Genomic DNA, 7,365 nt, shown 5'->3' with positions numbered 1-7,365 from the left:
ATGACCCTGGGCCAAGGAAATGAGACTTGTTGCTATAGCCAGTCCCTGAAGATAAAGATAGAAATCTGACACCTTTTCTCTTTCAGATAAACTAAAAACTTTTTAAAAATAAATTAACTTTCTGTTTTCCTTACTGAAACACTTGAGAGATCCTTCAAATTATGAAGTTTTGCCTCTAAATATTTCAATATGTATTTCCAAAGAATAATCACAGAATCTTATAAAACAATGGTACTGTTACCAAACCCAGGATGTATACCATTTTATTATTTCATGTACAATTCATTTTCAAAACCTGCGAACGGTAAGAAGGATAACTTCTTTAGATGACCAAAATAAAGTGGAAGATGAAAATGTTTAGGTTAGAGGAAGAGATAATAATCATTGTGAGGATTTAGTGAATTTCAATATCTTCAGTTTTGTCTCAGTTAATCATCAGTTCAAATGTTTCCTCCATGTGATGATCTGGACAGCTGTTGCTCAGTCTCTCCTTTTATGCCTTTCTCCCCTTTCCTTGACAACTGGAGCAATGTCTTCTAAGAAGGAAAGGAGCAACTGTTTATAAAGTAAACTTAGCCAATTAAATTGCTATTGCTGAAAACTTAAAGTAGAATGGTCTTAAGAACTAGCTGAGAAGCTATTAGCATTTGATAGCTGCGGGAAATACAGATTTTTATTATTTAAATGATGTGACCCTTAGTAGGCTAACCATACACCACAGCAGGCTCCAATACCAAGTTGAGCTGGGAAACACAAATTAGATTCAATAGGGGAAGAAAATAATAATAAAAATAACCCCAGATTTGGTTGGGAGGGAATTGGAAGGTTGGAATGGTGCTAAACAGGGAAATTGAGGGAGGTTGAATATGCTCAAAATAAAGTGCACGAAATGTTCAAAGAATCAAAACATATATATGTGTGTGTGTGTGTGTGTGTGTGTGTGTGTGTGTGTGTGTGTGTATGTGTATGTACTCATGGTAGGATATGGCTACAACTCTTGTCCTTATACTACAGGAATAAAAAAATATTGTTTTAAAAAGATAGTAGCTCACACTGTCCTGGAACCCACAATCCTCCTGACTCTGCCTCATCAACATATCCTACTGGCATTCACCATGTAAGCTACCAAAGTGGGGGTGAGGAGGAGGAAGGGCAACAGCCTTATCAACTATGACACCTATGAACCACATCAATGACCAGCAAGGCATAATAACCCTAAGGGTATAGTAGTGGTATTCATACCTTGGTGGTAACCAATAACTCTCTGATTCGACTTAAGACACTCTCAACAACAGGAAAACCTTGACTAATACTAGAAATCTAACAAACTACTTAGTGCTAGTGAAGTAATAGTTATTGGAGGAGAATCTACAACCACTAAATCACTAAGCCAGCATAATCTCTAATAGCAATATATAAACATTTGTTCTTATATCCACAAATAAGAGTACTCTTCACTACTCATAAAGGAAACTTGTCTTTGTAACAGATGGAAACCACCACAGAAAACCACAACCGATCAAAATGCAGAGTTGTAGAGGCTAGTTACATCTACAAAACACAATTAAGGCTCAGAGACATTGCAGAAGTGGAGGTGAAAACATTGTAAGCGCCAGAGGATCAGGGGAGTTTGCTGTGAGGCTGTGTTTTCTAGAAATATCAGAAGCTACTCCTGTAAAGCTTTACTAAGAAGACTGCCTAATTGTAAACTGAACAAGGATGACACCAAGGGACATCCAAAAGTGGATGAGGAAATGACCATGAAGCCTCAACCTTACACAAGTAACTATAGGTAACCTAGGAAAGCTGGGAGCAGGTGTTTTTGTTGTTGTTGTTGTTTGTTTGCTTGTTTGTTTAATTTATGTGCACTCTGTTCTTTCCTTTATCAGGGATTCTGCTGGTCTCAGCAAACACTGGCCTTACATGGGAAGAATGGCTTATTTAGTTGAAATTTTGCATTTAGAACAGCTAAATGGTTATCTGCTGTATAAAAAAGGCACTGTGACTAGGAGGTCTAATACTATCACAATATGAAAATGTTCATTTTATGAAAGTATATATCAATAAAAATAAGGTTTATTTTAAAAATAGGATGGTGTAGTGGAAACTGGTTAGAAGGTGAAGGCTATCCCAGCAGGAAATGATAATGACTGGATGCAGACAGTAACAGTAAAGGTAGTAAGAAGCAAGTTTATCAAAAATACATTTTGAAGAGGAACAGTAAGCTGAGTACAAGGAATACAAAAACACAAGATAAGTCCTAGGCACATTCAGGAGTTCTGGACAATGCATATAGGTGTTACATAAAGGCATGGGAGTTGGTGAGAAAATGGAGAAAACCAGTGAAGTTAGTAAAAGTGGCATCTTTCAAATTAGAAGAGACAACAGGAAATACACACCCGTGAAAATATGCCAGAAAACTATCAAAATACAAAATGACTTATTAATACAAAATGACATGACTGCCCAGATGCAAGCTGAACAAAGATGGCACCAATGAAACTGGATGGAGAAAAGCCCAATAGCCTCAACCCTACACAAAGAACTACAAGCAACTAAGTAAAGCTGGGAGCAGGAGAGTTATCCTCTCCAGGAAAGAGAACATCAATTAATCATTAGGCACAGTCCAGTGCCTGATGATCAACCCTGAAAACATACATACAAGTAACATTATACGGTCTGCGCAGGCTTACATTCAGGCATATGTATATACATACATATGCATGCAATAACAATTAGTGAAAAAAAGAGGCCATAAATTTGAAAAAGAGCAGTAAGCAGGTACGTAGAAGGGTTTGAAGGGAGGAAAGTACAAAAAGAAAGAAAAAAGAAGAAAATAGGCTGAAACAGGAGAGTCCCAGCAACCAAACAGGTTAGCTATTCTGACCTATGCAGAAGCCAAGAACCAGGTAAGGAGAAAGTGCCCCTATTTCAAATAATATGTAAGATGAGGACCCAAATCTGTGGTCTCCTACTGCATGTTGCAGTCATTCCATGGCATGTGTGTACTTGTACTCACATACTCCCCACAGCACCTGCCCAAAGTCCAACTGTAACCAGTCGTGTAACAAACATGGACAACACACATTCCTTTGCTGTTATACAAAGAATAAATGCTTTAAATTCGATGGCCACCAGTCCTTTATAAATGTAACTGACTAGAAGGGAAAAAGTAGTTGAGAAGAATATTCAAACAATAGTCCTAGTTCCTAAAATACCAAAGGCTCCAGACATCAACACTGCTCAATTCTATTCTAAAGAGCTAGTATGGGTAGGATCAGATTGCTGGCCAGCCATATATTGTTAAATCCTAGCTAGGTTGTGAAAATTCTTGGGATAGCTATGTGAATGTTTACAAACCAAAGAAGATAAAGGAAGGCATATGAGAGTAGCATGTCTTGATTTGGGTAGAGACAGGCTGTGGATATCAGATAGTCATCTTCAGAACTCTCTCTGGTATATGTGGAGGCATAATGTCAGAAAAAATTTCTAAAACTGATGAAATTATAAACTTAGAAATCCATGTAAGAAATTCAAGAAACCAAACCTCAAAAATCATTAAAAAATAATGCTGAATATTAAACATATGTGACAAAGGATATAAATTTTAAAATCAGACAGAGGTATAAAAAAGACTCTACATACAGAAGCAAAAAGGTGAAACCATATTTTTCTCAGAAGCAATACACAAAAAGGATCACAGTGTAGTAAAACCTTTAGTGTGAAAAAACACCACCATTTTAATGTGTCAACTGAAAATATCTCTCAAAATTAAAAATGGAAGACTTAAGCCATGAAAAATAGAAACACCTACCATTAGAAAATTGATGTTATAAGCAATGCTAAAGGAAGAACTTAAAGTGGAAGGAAAATAGTACCCACACAAAATCTGAATATAACCACAACTATAAAACATTAATAATGTTAGTCACACTAAGGTGATATATGCACACATGTGTGAGGATATACACAAAATCTACAGTTACAACAATTATCATTAAAATTATTTAAATCTCCTTAAAAATATGGTAGAACATTTGGAGTATAATTAAAACATAATATGCTTATAAGGTAGGAGAAAATGCAAGCTGTAAGGAGAAATGGAAGTTATATTATACATGAAGTGAAATATATTTCAGGTAGATTCTAACTAAATATAGCTAATCAGCCAATAAAGTAGCTAAAACATTATTGCAAAAATGCTTGATTAATCTAAATGAATGCAAACCAAAATCAAAACAAATGGAAAACAAAAGGATCAATTTAAGGGTAAATATACTGTTTAATTTCAAAATCAGCCATTTGCTTATTGACATTAATCACAGCAAGTAAGACTAGTCTAAATGTCCCAAGTAAAAGGGAGTGTGTCAAGGCTGGATAAAGAAAAGACATAAGCTGATACTACTTTCAAAATGTTCACCTCACATATAAGCAATAATAAATAATTTAATCTCTAAAATGATGGAAATAGGAACATGTTAATACCATTAATCCAATAAAAACTGAAGCACTTAATAGCTTACAAGCAATGCTTAAAAGTGGATCAGAAGTGCTGCTATCACAATAGTCACTTAATATGTCAATAATCAAGGAGACTGTTTTGAAAATAGGCAGTTGTCAAGGCTGACCAAGTTCTAACAATTTACTGAAAGCAAATTCAATTTTAAAAGATGTCAATATATTCTTGCACTTGTTCTCTGCATGGCCAATTACAAGTTATTTAAATTCAAGCAGGTCACAAATTTTCTGACAATTTAATCAGCATGATCTTCCAGGCCAGTTCTGTCTTCCACTGATGCCATGTGGTCACATTATTCATATTATTCATTATACTTCAGCTAAGTGGCTCTTTGCATGCAAACACACTTAAATCAGCAAAACAGCAGTGTAGAATTTACTGAAAAATTAAAGGTCAGAGGATCCAGGGGAAGAGAGAAAGCAGTATGCTCTAATTTTGAAACAAAGTTTCTAGCAGCAATCTATAATCTCCTTTGATTTACTAAATAATGTAGCCTTTTAGCATTAATATAATAAACATTACTATTTGCTGTCTGAATAATTGAAATGTGATGACATTAACATTTAATCATGGAAACAAAGTATGCTCGCAGAAGTGTATAGGTCTTTTGAGATGTTCAAAGTAATTCTTTGTTAAATGTTTGAAGGAAAAGTTAAGTGTTCAACTGTCATGGATTTTATCAACTTCCAGGTCGTATCAATTCGTCTCAGTCTTTTGTAACAGGCTGGAACTAATGTATAACATTGATGGAGGGCAAATTAAGGTTTCCCATGATATGTCTTAAAGGAAATCTCGATGGTTGTTAACTCAATTATTTAGCAATTACATTTTAATTTTGAGTAGATAGGGAAGGGTCAAGGATGTAGGTGGATTTTTATGCTGGTGAAACTATTAATTTCATGTGTGAGATAAAGTGGTGACCCTTGGAAGATAATGTATTTCTAGAACCATATCTTAAAAATCAAGATCATTTATCATACATAAAACTTTTAAGTGTTCACACACAACCTCTCTATGGGCAGTTACTTTATCTGCTCCTTTGCTGTAATGCTTGCCTTCATTATAAGACTAAATGTACCATCCCTGCTTCAGTCCATTCTTCTAATTACCTTATTTTTAGCATCAAGATGTGTGTGTGTGTGTGTGTGTGTGTGTGTGTGTATGACAACTCTTGAGCAGTTCTCTCCTTCCCTTGTGTGGGTTTCAGGGATCAAATTCAGGACATCACACTTGCACTGTAAGTGGTCTTTACCTGCTGAGCCACTTCATTGTCCACTCCTGCTTATTAATACTCAAACTTGGACTCCTTTAAATGACTGTTAAAACAAGGACACACACACACACACACACACACACACACACACAATTATATTGTATCAGAAAGTTTAATAATCGAAGTAAGCCTTGCTCTGAGATGTGATTTTTTTTTTTTTTTGGTGTTAGGAAATGAATAGTAGTTTGAACGACAATGAGAAAAGTCCCTAAGCACAAAGTTTAAGAAACACGACCCCACTCACTTCTTTGTTCAGGATCCCCTTGCTTCTGATACACACAGGGTTGTACAGTTCACAGGGAAGTCTTAACTGATCACATGAACTCCATGTCTTCTACAAAGCAATCCTACTGTTTAATGGCTCATGTCCAATCAGCACTTTGTTTACAGTGTGGAACACAAAGAGCTCAGATAATGGAGGAGACAAGAACAAAGAAGGGGACAGAATGTGAAATGGTTGCAAAAGCCAGGGATCCAAGATAAGTTGTTATCTTCAAATCACCGCTTCGTTATGTCACTATTTTCTGGTAACTTCAAGTATGTCATTTTCTCTATAACTTTCATTTGTACTGTATAAACAATGAAGATGTTATATAAATGGCAGCTAAAGACCTTTCTCTTTCTAGCCCAAGGATTCAATAATTCTAGGAACGCCTTGATTTCTGACACTGACTATTTATCTCTACAGGAGAATAAGACTTCATAACCTCTTTTAGTAATAGGGTTTAGTTCACACTTCAAAGTGTACACTCAGATTTTATATTATTTGATTCTAAAAATATTACTCATAGATAGCAGAGTGAGTATCTTTGTTCTGAGTTGACAGGTGAAGAAAATTGAGGTTCAGAGACTGACACTGATAAATTAATGCTTTGATGTCTCAATGCTCACTGAAAATTAGTCCTTAGTGTTCCCTTTAGAACTTTTATACTGGGTAACATAATTTACAATTCACAGTAATGATGATGTTGAGGCAGAAAAAATTTACTTACTTACCTGTTGTCTTAATTAGGATTTCTGTTACTGTGATGAAACATCCTGATCAAAAAGTAAATTAGGGAGGAAAGGGTTTATTTGGCTTACACTTCTGTATCACTGTTCATTACTGAATGAAGTCAGTGCAGCAACTCAAACAAGCAGGAACCTGGGAGCAGGAGCTGATGAAGAGGCCAGGCGGGGTGCTGCTTATTGGCTTGCTCCTCATGGCTTGCTCAGCCTGCTTTTTTATGGGACCATAATTAAGAAAATAAGTTACAGGTCTGCCTACAACCTGATTATACTGAGGCATTTTTAAATTGAGGTTACCTTATCTCAAATAACTTTAACTTGTGTCAAGTTGACTTAAAATCATTCAGCACACTTGTTATAATAAAAATGACAATATGTATAAGGTTTTAAAGTATTGCATATAAAAATACATCATATATTACAAAGATGAATGCAGTACTGCCTTTGGGAATAGAAGGTAAGGAAACAAAAATCATATTAAGCTAAAAAACATATACATACTTGGGCAGGCAGATACCTGGCAATATTGTAAACATAAATTATAAATTTTATTGACTTCTGGAAT

At 35.4% G+C, this 7,365-nt stretch overlaps 1 long non-coding RNA gene across 1 annotated transcript; it reads right to left on the bottom strand.

The window, feature by feature from the left end:
- Positions 1–232: 232 nt before the first annotated feature.
- On the bottom strand, positions 233–7,146 carry LOC114635773. Its single transcript, XR_003713526.1, has 2 exons — positions 6,037–7,146; positions 233–536 (listed from the first exon to the last, which is right to left on the bottom strand). It is a non-coding gene; the product is annotated as an uncharacterized LOC114635773 (long non-coding RNA).
- Between the last annotated feature and the right edge of the window lie 219 nt (positions 7,147–7,365).

This window comes from Grammomys surdaster, unplaced genomic scaffold (assembly GCF_004785775.1).
Source record: "Grammomys surdaster isolate TR1022 unplaced genomic scaffold, NIH_TR_1.0 61, whole genome shotgun sequence".
Lineage (NCBI taxonomy): Eukaryota > Metazoa > Chordata > Mammalia > Rodentia > Muridae > Grammomys > Grammomys surdaster.
This window is presented reverse-complemented; position numbering and strand designations above follow the sequence as displayed.